This window comes from Salvia splendens, chromosome 17 (genome assembly GCF_004379255.2).
Source record: "Salvia splendens isolate huo1 chromosome 17, SspV2, whole genome shotgun sequence".
Lineage (NCBI taxonomy): Eukaryota > Viridiplantae > Streptophyta > Magnoliopsida > Lamiales > Lamiaceae > Salvia > Salvia splendens.
In genome coordinates, this window is record NC_056048.1 from 23,196,639 (window position 1) to 23,210,110 (window position 13,472).

The following is a 13,472-nucleotide window of genomic DNA, read 5'->3' on the forward strand; positions in this document are numbered from 1 at the left end:
TCATTAATTATATAGAGGCATGGACATTTTGCAATCTATTTCCATTTTTTTCTCTTAGCTATTGCTATCGTATTATTATATTAATACAATAAAAATAATAGAAACGTGGAATTTTAGGAATTCTATTTGCATTTATTTTGTTGATATGTATTTTGTTGATGGTGTGTACTTTTGGTTGCAGGAAAAATATGAGAACTTTTGGTGATATGTAAAATTTTGACATTATATGGTAGTACTAAATTGAAATCTGGATGTGTTATTTATTTAATGTTGTTCTTGGTTGAAAATTGTGGAGAAGTATATTAGACTGCATGTGTGTACTAGATTTGTTAATAAAATAAGTCACAATAATGGATATAATTTTTTTTAACAGTAAACCAATTTTGAATACATAAGAATTTTGTTTCAAATCAAATTGGAGCTGGAATCGCAATTCAACGAGCCCTATCTGTCAGCGTCGCTGCATGACTTCTGGAGCATCATGGTTTCGAAACTTTTGAAGCCTTGTGTTAAGAGGTTGAGCTGATCAATAACTCATTTGGGGAATTGCCAAAATATAGCCGTTGGAGAAGTGAAGACTCAAAATTGGAAGTAGCCGTTGATTACAACTGCTTATGGATGTAACAGTATATAAATACCGTTGAGTTCATAGAGAATTTTTTCAAGAGTGAAATAAGGAATTCTTTTAACTGTGCGTCATAGCTCTCGAGGCAAGTAGACTTTGAGTGAGTTGAGAAGAGATCTTCATCTTGTAAATTTCTCAAAGACAGTGGCGGACGCAGGAATAAATTTTGGCAGGGGCTTCACTAAAAAATCTTAGCGGGGACACACATATTATATATATATTATAAAAAAACAATAATAAAAATTCTAAAAATAAATAAATATCTAGTACATAAAATTAATCCAAAACAAGTTTGACAAAAAGAATAATACAGTTTGCTAAAGCGGCGGCAACTGAATTCTACATGTTTTCATCGATTGAAAACGCTGCAGGATCGGCTCGTTATCAATCGTTGAAAAAATATCCTTCTCAATGTACATAACTAGACTGTCATTCATCCACTCGTCTCCCATTCGATTTTGTAAATCAGTCTTGATAGTCTTCATTGCAGAAAATGCTCTCTCAACAGAAGCAGTAGCAACAGGTAAAACCAAGGCCAACTCAATAATCCGATAGACCAATGGAAAAACTAAATGCTTCTTAGTTTTGACCATTTTCATAGCAAAACTTCCCAAATCACTAAGTGCAACAAATTGAGGATCACACCGCACATTAGCAATAAAATTACTAACTTGTCGTGGAAGATGTAAACATTCGCTCGCAGATAAAATATAGCTGTTGGAGAAGTGAAGACTCAAAATTGGAAGTAGCCGTTGATTACAACTGATTTTGGGAGCTGAACTGGTTTGGCAGTTGAGTTGGTTAGTTTTCTTCTTGAGTGGATGTAACAGTACATAAATTCCGTTTTGTTCATAGAGAATTTTTTCAAGAGTGAAGTAAGGAATTCTTTTAACCGTGCGTGATAGCTCTCGAGGCAAGTAGACTTTGAGCGAGTTGAGAAGAGATCTTCATCTTGTAAATTTCTCAGAGCGATTGAGTGTTTCTTGTAATCCATATACTTGTTGATAAATAAAGCATACACTAGTTCTGCCCGTGGACGTAGGCCTAAGTGCCGAACCACGTCATTGCCTGAGTATTTCTTTTGCTTCCTGTTCTTGGTTGAATACCGTTGCCCATTCACACCTTGTGTGTACGAGCCCGTATTGAATTTCTCAGTGTGTGTCACGGGTCGGAGATGGGGCACTTTGCCCACTATAATTGCCTCATTTTCGTGTTTGGCATGATGCATGAGCTCATCATCTACTACATGGTCCGGCGGCCGGCCCAGTGGCGTGTTTCTAGCAGCGGAAGGGGCAGTTAAGAAAGTCTGATCTAACGAGTTAGTTTAGTTTTAGTGTTCTCGAAATAATTTCATGTTGGTCATGAGAGGTGACTAATCCAAGTAATTTAGCCCGAAAAATTGGGCTGCCTAATTCAACCCAATTATTGTGTATAAAATACTTCATATGTCTCAAGGTAAGTGGCTTATAACATCCTAATATAAGTGATACATTATTTTGATAAAAATGATTTTTATTAACTCTTTTGCTTTACACTCTATTCGAAATGAATGGAGTATATATTTCGAGCCAGAATTGGTTAGAAGAATTGAAATTGGAACAAATTTCGGGTGGCCCAGCCTGATTTTTCTTTGAGGTCTATAATTATAAAAAGAATCTAATTTGAAGGACATGTATTTAATTAAATAAATTTTATAATTTAAAATTACATTATAATTTTATTGATTAATTATTAATTTATAAACAATAATTATTTACAATTATATAATTTATATTATATAATTATACTTTAATTATTTAATAAATTACTAATTATTATTATTATAATAATAGTAATTATATATAAATGTTATAATAATATAGTTATAATTATGATGATTTTAATTATAGCTATTTATTATACTGAAATTAAGTATGTATAAATATCAGTAGCTAAATACCACCCTGTGGCTAATCCGCATGATCTGTTGAACTTTTCTCTCAAAAATTTCATGCTAGCGCGAGAGAACGACATAGCCCAAACGTTCGATCAAGCTCGATCCAGCCTAATTATGGGAGAATTGAAGTTCTACCAAATTTTGTGTGGGCCCAATTTCGTCTTAGCACAATAACGAGTACTCCCTCCGTCCCAAGGAAGATGACTCATTCCTTGAGCGGCACGAAAATTTATGCACATTTATTTTATGTGTTAAGTGGAGAGTGTAAAGTAAGAGAGATGGAATAAAATAGAAATAAAGGTGTTTCCATGTTTAGTAATAAGTCATCTTGGCTGGGACAAATCAAAAAGGAAATTGAGTCATCTTCAATGGGACGAAGGGAGTACTAGCCTTATATATATATATATATATATATATATATAGGGTAGTGATCAAGGTATAACTAATCTTAAGTGTATAACTAGAGAACAAATCTCAGCCACACATCTTAATACTCCAAATTAATCCTATGGCTTAGCTATTTTTACATGTTTTATACAAAAAGTAATTAATAAGGGTATTTTTGGAAACTAAATTCAACTTCATCCGGCTCCTTCAAATTTCCAACTCCAATTTCAAAAATGGGGTTTCTATTCAATGCTCCCTCTGTGCTCGGAATCTCTCCGTAACTCTCTCTCTCACACACACACACACGCACTCTAAAATTTCTTAAAATTCAAACAATTACAGGCGGATGATTAAGTACAATTTGAATTATCTCTCTGTAATTTCTCAAAATTGAATCAGTTACCGGAGGATTATCACATGCAATTTGTTATTGTATTGGATGATATTGGATGTTGAAAAGTGTGCTCGTGACATGAAAGCAAACATCGAAGGTTCTAATGCTCAGATGCCGTTGGATGTAATGCGTAGGAAGAAGGAAACATGTGGTGGATTCACTTTTGAATTTGAAATAGACGGAGACGAAGAGGCAGGCCCAAGTGCGGCGCTTGCTCATGAGGCGGAGCAGCAGCGCCGTGAAATTGGAAAGCTCCAGCAGCGGGGGAGCTCCGGCGGAGGAGTTCGCCATGGATTGATTGTTGAATTGGAATTGAGGTTTACTTTTGGGGAGGGTTTTGTTTGTAGCTTGGAATGGTGTCTTTTTCTTTTTTGTGTTTCTCTTTTTGGTTTGTGTTTTTTATGCATTAATATGTAATTGTTTTGTAGTCTGATACGAATTCAATCAATTCTAAATTCTAATCAATGTACTTAGATTGGTTGTATACATGCGGGAATCAGTTCCACCAATTCATAGTAGTACCATTTTAAATAAAACACATCACTATAAGAATGATTTTACTTCACTGTTGTTTACAAAACACATCACTCTTAGTATGATTTTACTTCACTCTTGTTTACAAAACACATCACTCTTAGTATGATTTTACTTCACTCTTGTTCACAAAACACATCACTCTTATTCTGATTTTACTTCACTCTTGTTCACAAAACACATCACTCTTATTCTGATTTTACTTCACTCTTGTTCACAAAACACATCACTCTTATTATGATTTTACTTCACTCTTGTTCACAAAACACATCACTCTTACTCTGATTTTACTTCACTCTTGTTCACAAAACACATCACTCTTACTCTGATTTTACTTCACTCTTGTTCACAAAACACATCACCCTTACTCTGATTTTACTTCACTCTTGTTCACAAAACACATCACTCTTACTCTGATTTTACTTCACTCTTGTTCACAAAACACATCACCCTTACTGTGATTTTACTTCACTCTTGTTCACAAAACACATCACTCTTACTGTGATTTTACTTCACTCTTGTTCACAAAACACTTCACTCTTATTCGGATTTTACTTCACTCTTGTTCACAAAGCACTTCACTCTTATTCGGATTTTACTTCACTCTTGTTCACAAATCACATCACTCTTATTCTGATTTTACTTCGCTCTTGTTCACAAAACACATCACTCTTATTCGGATTTTACTTCACTCTTGTTTACAAAACACTTCACTCTTATTCGGATTTTACTTCACTCTTGTTCACAAAGCACTTCACTCTTATTCGGATTTTACTTCACTCTTGTACACAAAACACATCACTCTTAGTATGATTTTACTTCACTCTTGTTTACAAAACACATCACTTTTATTCTGATTTTACTTCACTCTTATTCTCATTTTACTTCACTCTTGTTTACAAAACACATCACTCTTAGCATGATTTTACTTCACTCTTGTTTACAAAACACATCACTCTTAGCATGATTTTACTTTACTCTTGTTTACAAAACACATCACTCTTATTATGATTTTACTTCACTCTTGTTTACAAAACACATCACTCTTAGCATGATTTTATTCACTCTTGTTTACAAAACACATCACTCTTATTAATAAATTTATCATTCAAATTTACAAAAATAAATATATGCAACAAGATGAAACGGTGCAACGACGTGTTTACATTCACTTGTCACTTTATAATACTAATATTTCATCACAATAGTAAAATTAAAAAATAAACCCGAAAACACGGCAATAAATGATTCAAATACAATACACTCCATCACCATTAGCGGTGCTCCTCCTCCTCGTCTCCGGCAAGCACATCACAAACATCGCCACCCCAAACACGCCATAAGACAAAAACACGTTCTTCCTCCCCTCCGCCACTAGCAGCGCCGCCGAGTTCCTCACTGACTTCGGAAACAACTCAATTGTATAAATCAAGACGATGTCGAAGGTCGTGCAGGCGCAGAAAAAGGAAAGCAGCTCCAAAACTATCTCCGAAGACAACACAGAAACTCGAAGTGGTCTCGCCGGTTCCGGTGGTCTCCGAATATCAAATTATGATTTGTAGTCATTTGTTTGACGCAGCAGTAGATGATGTTGACGACTTGAATGCGGTTTAATCGGCGACGGCGACGGCGAATGCAGTTTAATCGACGCTTTTACGATGCTAAACAGAGAGGAGAAGAGAAGACGACGAGATGCGGCGGTTTACAAATGAAATCAATTCACGCACCTAACATGATTTTGGATTTAATTCGATGTTCAATGACAATAATACCCCTGACTTGTTTTTTTGGAGTAAATTTATGATTGAGGGAGCTCAAATCTCATTACATTCAAAAATTAATATTAGCCATTGATTTTTTTGATCTTGTGGCTATTATTTGTTCTCTAGTTATTTGGTTAAGGGGTGTTTGCCATAGATCATCTCCCTATATAGGGTTTTGATCTATGCAAAACTAGATTTAAATACAGAAACGCAGAACAATATCATAATTAGGTCACTTTTAGGTCATAATTAGGTAATTTTTAGGTCATGCTAACAAAGCATGACCTAAAACGATCTTAGCATGACATTAAACCCAAATATTATAATATGACCTAAAATTGCTTAATTATGACCTTCCGTGTTTTTTGTTAATTATTGACCATTAGATCATCTAATCCTAGGGCCAAGATTTGGTCTGCATTTCTGGATTTAAACACATACTTATTTTGATCATCTCCCTATATATATATATATATATATATATATATATAGGGGTGCATTATAATGATAACCCCAATTTCCGTAATAACCCTATAACCAAATCTGGACAACACATTTTTAAAATCACGCGGTAGATATTCAAACTTAGATTTACTTCATAAAAAAAAGCGCGGGGGTAAATATGTCATTTCGCTCATGATAAAATTTACGTATCCAAATTTCGCTCATTTAATTTCTGAATTTCGCTCATTTTATCATTTTATCAGTTAGTCAAAAGTATCATTTTATCAACTCAGAGTATCATTCTATCCGGGAAAACGATCCTTCTATGCAATAAACCTAACATATATCATTTTATCATTTTATGAGTCAGTCAAAAGTATCATTTTATCAACTCAGAGTATCATTCTATCCGGCAAAACTATCATTTTATCAGTTTTATGTCATTTTGTCACGTTAAAGTATCATTTTATCAACTTATATGCAATTTCTTCAGCTAAACTATCATTTTTATAAGGTTACTGTCATTTTATCCGCTTAGATTATCATTTTATCAGGTAAAAGTATCATTTTATTAAACAAAAATGTCATTTTATACACCAAAAATACCTATCATTCTATCGGCTGAAAGTATCATTCTACCCGACAAAACTATCATTCTATCGGCTGAAAGTATCATTCTATCCGGCAAAACTATCATTTTATCAGTTTTATGTCATTTTGTCACGTTAAAGTATCATTTTATCAGCTTATATGCAATTTTTTCAGCTAAACTATCATTTTTATAAGGTTGCTGTCATTTTATCCGCTTAGATTATCATTTTATCAGGTAAAAGTATCATTTTATTAAACAAAAATATCATTTTATACACCAAAAATACCTATCATTCTATCGGCTGAAAGTATCATTCTACCCGGCAAAACTATCATTCTATCGGCTGAAAGTATCATTCTACGCGGCAAAACTATCATTCTATTGGCTGAAAGTATCATTCTATCCAGCAAAACTATCATTTTATGCAGTAAACCTAACATTTATAAGCTAAAAGTATCATTTTATCAACTCAGAGTATCATTCTATCCGGCAAAACTATCATTCTATGCAATAAACCTATCATTTTATCATTTTATCAGTCAGTCAAAAGTATCATTTTATCAACTCAGAGTATCATTCTATCCGGCAAAACTATCATTCTATGCAATAAACCTATCATTTTATCAGTCAGTCAAAAGTATCATTTTATCAACTCAGAGTATCATTCTATCCGGCAAAACTATCATTCTAAGCAATAAACTTATCATTTTATCATTTTATCATTTTATCATTTTATCAGTCGGTCAAAAGTATCATTTTATCAACTCAGAGTATCATTCTATCCGGCAAAACTATCATTCTATGCAATAAACCTATCATTTTATCATTTTATCAGTCGGTCAAAAGTATCATTTTATCAACTCAGAGTATCATTCTATCCGGCAAAACTATCATTCTATGCAATAAACCTATCATTTTATCATTCAGTCAAAAGTATCATTTTATCAACTCAGAGTATCATTCTATCCGGCAAAACTATCATTCTATGCAATAAACCTATCATTTTATCATTTTATCAGTCAGTTAAAAGTATCATTTTATTAAGTCAGAGTATCATTCTATCCGGCAAAACTATCATTATATACAATAAACCTATCATTTTATCATTTTATCATTTTACGTGATATTTGGCGAAATTCAGAAATTAAATGAGGGAAATGACAGTTTTACCCCCGCGCTTTTTTTTATGAAGTAAATCTAAGTTTGAATCTCAACCGCATGATTAGAAATATGTGTGGTCCAGATTTGGTTATAGGGTTATTACGATATTTAGGGGTAATCATTTGATCACGACTCTCTCTCTCTCTCTCTCTCTATATATATATATATATATATATATATATATATAGGGCTTTGATCTATGAAAACAAGATTTAAATACAGAAACGCAGAACAATATCATGTGTAGGGCATTTTTAGGTCATGATTAGTGTATTTTTAGGTCATATTAACCAAGTATGACCTAAAATGATCTTAAGATGACATTAAACTCAAATCTTATAATATGACCTAAAACTGTTTAATTATGACCTTCCGTATTTTTAGTTAATTATTGACCATTAGATCATCTAATCCTAGGGCTGAGATTTGGGCTGCATTTCTGGATTTAAACACATACTTATTTTGATCATCTCCCTATATATATATATATATATATATATATATATATATAAGGGTGCATTATAATGATAACCCCAATTTATGTGATAACCCTATAACTAAATCTCCACCACACATTTTTAAAATATGTGGTCTAGATTTAATCTAACAAAACTATCATTTTATCAAATAAAACTATCATATTTCGGTTATATAAGGGCAAAATTGTCATTTCGGATATATCAAAATTTGACCTATCAAATCGCTCTGCCTCTCTTCCTCTTTCGCTCTCTCCACTATCTTCACAAAATCCTCCAAACCCAACAACCCGTCCCCGTCCGAGTCCATCAGCGCCACTGCCGCCTCCGCCTCTTCAGCCGCCATGTCGCCACCGTATATTAACGTATGCAGCCGAGGAAAGAGTCAGAAAGGTAGCCACCGAGGAGAGAGAGGAGGAAGATAGTTCCAATAAAGTTAGTGACTGTGTTTGCAGATTTGGAGAGGGAAAAGTGCATCTCATTTATGACATATGTTATCAGATTATTCCCAACTGCAGCTATTGCCATTATCTCAAATCCTTGAAGCCCTGCATAATATATCAGCATCACAATAATATTAGTATAATAATTATCTTTTATAGTTTTATATACATATAGTAGTACCAAGAACAAAGGCAGCAGCTCTGATGCCACCATGCTTGAGGGGATTGGAAGGCCTTCCTCTCCAATCAAGAGTGCTTTCTGCAGCAACCTTTGTTGTTGGCTTTAAATCGGCCTCCATATATAGTGTTTACTGCACCTTGAAAAGGTTTAGTACAACCTTGATTTGTGTGTTTGAGAGGGAAATGGAGAGAGAGAAAAGTTTGGTTGATGGTAGATTTTTTGTGAATTCAAGTATGGTTGGACTTGGAGTGCAATATATATATATATATATATATATATATATATATATATATATATATATACTGATAAGAGCTTCGCCTAAAAAGGCATATATGTTGGAGTGCAAGTATGGTTGGACTAGGAGTCACCGCCGCCTCCGCCTCTTCAGCTGCCATGTCGCCACCGTATATTAATGTATGTGTAGAGATAGAGAGTGTATGTGTATACGAGTGAGTAAAATAAAATGTATCATAAAAAATGATAGTTTCAGAAGGTAAAATGATATTTGCACTTGATAAAATGATAGTTTCAGTGGATAAAATGATAGTTTCAGAAGGTAAAATGATAGTTGCACTTAATAAAATGATGGTTTCAGGGGATAAAATGATAGTTTTAGGGGATAAAATGATAGTTTCAGTTGATAAAATGATAGTTTCAAATGATAAAATGATAGTTTCAAATGATAGTTTCAGTGGATAAAATGATAGTTTGAAATGATAAAATGATAGTTTCAATTACAAATCATGTTTTGTCATGTCCTCTGATGTGTCCTTTGCAATCGTGTTTCAATCACGCATCTTAGACCTTATTTCGGCTGTAGCAGCTTCATGGATATGAGAAAAAAAATCAATATAGCAAAAATCAAAGACGCATCACTCTTGTTCAGGAAACACTTCACTCTTGTTCACAAAACACATCACTCTTATTCTGATTTTACTTCACTCTTGCTCACAAAACGCATCACTCTTATTCTGATTTTACTTCACTCTTGTTCACAAAACACATCACTCTTGTTCAGAAAACACTTCACTCTTGTTCACAATACACATCACCCTTGTTCAGAAAACACTTCACTCTTTTTCACAAAACACATCACTTTTGTTCAGAAAACACTTCACTCTTGTTCACAAAACACATCACTCTTATTCTGATTTTACTTCACTCTTGTTCACAAAACACATCACTCTTGTTCACAAAACACATTACTCTTATTCTAAAAAGGCATATATGTTGGAGTGCAAGTATGGTTGGACTAGGAGTCACCGCCGCCTCCGCCTCTTCAGCTGCCATGTCGCCACCGTATATTAATGTATGTGTAGAGATAGAGAGTGTATGTGTATACGAGTGAGTAAAATAAAATGTATCATATAAAATGATAGTTTCAGAAGGTAAAATGATATTTGCACTTGATAAAATGATAGTTTCAGTGGATAAAATGATAGTTTCAGAAGGTAAAATGATAGTTGCACTTAATAAAATGATGGTTTCAGGGGATAAAATGATAGTTTTAGGGGATAAAATGATAGTTTCAGTTGATAAAATGATAGTTTCAAATGATAAAATGATAGTTTCAAATGATAGTTTCAGTGGATAAAATGATAGTTTGAAATGATAAAATGATAGTTTCAATTACAAATCATGTTTTGTCATGTCCTCTGATGTGTCCTTTGCAATCGTGTTTCAATCACGCATCTTAGACCTTATTTCGGCTGTAGCAGCTTCATGGATATGAGAAAAAAAATCAATATAGCAAAAAATCAAAGACGCATCACTCTTGTTCAGGAAACACTTCACTCTTGTTCACAAAACACATCACTCTTATTCTGATTTTACTTCACTCTTGCCCACAAAACGCATCACTCTTATTCTGATTTTACTTCACTCTTGTTCACAAAACACATCACTCTTGTTCAGAAAACACTTCACTCTTGTTCACAATACACATCACCCTTGTTCAGAAAACACTTCACTCTTTTTCACAAAACACATCACTTTTGTTCAGAAAACACTTCACTCTTGTTCACAAAACACATCACTCTTATTCTGATTTTACTTCACTCTTGTTCACAAAACACATCACTCTTGTTCACAAAACACATCACTCTTGTTCACAAAACACATCACTCCTATTCTGATTTTACTTCACTCTTATTCACAAAACACATCACTCTTGTTCAGAAAACACTTCACTCTTGTTCACAAAACACATTACTCTTGTTCAGAAAATACTTCTCTCTTTTTCACAAAACACATCACTTTGTTCAGAAAATACTTCACTCTTGTTCACAAAACACATCACTCTTATTATGATTTCACTTCACTCTTATTTGCAAAACAACTATAAATCTAACCATGTAAACACAATACAAAGGCCATGCGATTTTCATAATCAGTTAACATCAGTGAAACAACTATAAATCTAACCACAGAAACTATGGTTTTCATAATCACTTAACATCGGTGAAACAACTATAAATCTAAACACAAAAACTACGGTTTTCATAAATCTAAACACAGAAACTATCATTTTATACTCTGAAACTATCATTTTACCTTCTGAAACTATCATTTTACCTGCAACTAGTTATGCAAGATGTACAAAATTCTTTATATTCTGCAAAATAGAGAGATTTCGATATTGATCGATGTTAATTTAAGTTTTAGGTTGATATAAAGTGGAAAAAGAAGTATACTAATAAACTAATTTGAGCGATCTCAAAATGGGAACAAATTCTAAAAGGATTATGGCCATTTAGTTTGCTTTTCCATGGGGTTTAAAAACGTAACACTAGTAGTATTAAATTACGAAATTTAATACTACTAGTGCTATTGATTTCAAGCTTTGTTCGAATCAAAATGCAGGACATAAATGATGAAGTGGAGGATGAGAAGCTCCAGAACGGTGAGCTGAAAGACGATGCATAGCATATAAGGGTTTTCTTATAATCAAATGTACATATCACGGTACAGATACACATCTTTGAGTGTATAGCCATTTTTGTTCTTCCATCTCTTTTTATGTCACAGATTAGATCTTACCAGTGTAAAGAATAAGAGAACTTTCTCTAACCTGCAGTAATATACAAAAGTTGAAAAGAAACACTTCCATTAATGAAAAGCTTCATGTTTATTGAGGTGTTCTTGTGTCCAGTATTTATTCATCGATGGGATGGGACAATATCATTTTTCATAGGGTGGCGTGTTTGCTAGCTTGTATGCGAACTTGGTAAAGATGCCAAGATCCCTATCACCACCAACTTGATCAACTGGAATTACTTAAAAGGGTCCGATTCAAAACGCAGAATTTTGATTGAGCAAAGTGGGATTATTAAAATGTAAACAGGAATAAAACTATCATTTTATCAACTCAGAGTATCATTCTATCCGGCGCAAAACTATCATTTTATCAACTCAGAGTATCATTCTATCTAACCAAAACTATCATTTTATCAACTCAGAGTATCATTCTATCCGGCAAAACTATCATTTTATCAACTCAGAGTATCATTCTATCTAACCAAAACTATCATTTTATCAACTCAGAGTATCATTCTATCTGGCCAAAACGCAGAATTTTGATTGAGCAAAGTGGGATTATTAAAATGTAAACAGGAATAAAACTATCATTTTATCAACTCAGAGTATCATTCTATCCGGCAAAACTATCATTTTATCAACTCAGAGTATCATTCTATCTAACCAAAACTATCATTTTATCAACTCAGAGTATCATTCTATCCGGCAAAACTATCATTTTATCAACTCAGAGTATCATTCTATCTAACCAAAACTATCATTTTATCAACTCAGAGTATCATTCTATCTGGCCAAAACTATCATTTTATCAACTCAGAGTATCATTCTATCCGGCAAAACTATCATTTTATCATGAGCAAAATTCAGAAATTAAATGAGGGAAATGACATATTTACCCTCTGTGCCTTTTTTATGAAGGAAAGCTAAGTTTGAATCTCAGCTACAAGATTAGAAAATATGTGTGGTTCAGATTTGGTTATAGAGTTATTACGGGATTTGGGGGTTATTATATGATCACAACTCTCTCTCTCTCTATATATATATATATATATATATATATATATATATATATATATCTATATAGGGGAGCGTTATTCTCCTATTCATCCCTTAGATACTTTATCCTTCTTAATATGGGCCGTTAGATCTCATTCATCAACGGTCCAGATGATCTGCATTATTACACTATAATGGTGCATTATTAGTCGGTGTGCATTATTCAACTGAACATATGCATTATTACACTATAATGGTGCATTATTAGTCGGTGTGCATTATTCAACTGAAAATATGCATTATTAAATGACACGTGACACCAATCTAACCGTCGGATGACAAAATCGTGGGGCTGAGATCAAGAAGGAAAAATGAGGAAATATGCAAAAAGGAAATGAATACATCCCTATATATATATATATATATATATATATATATATATAAATATAACGTACTGTTTAGATAAATTTTGATTATATGTATTATACTTATGTAGTCGCATAC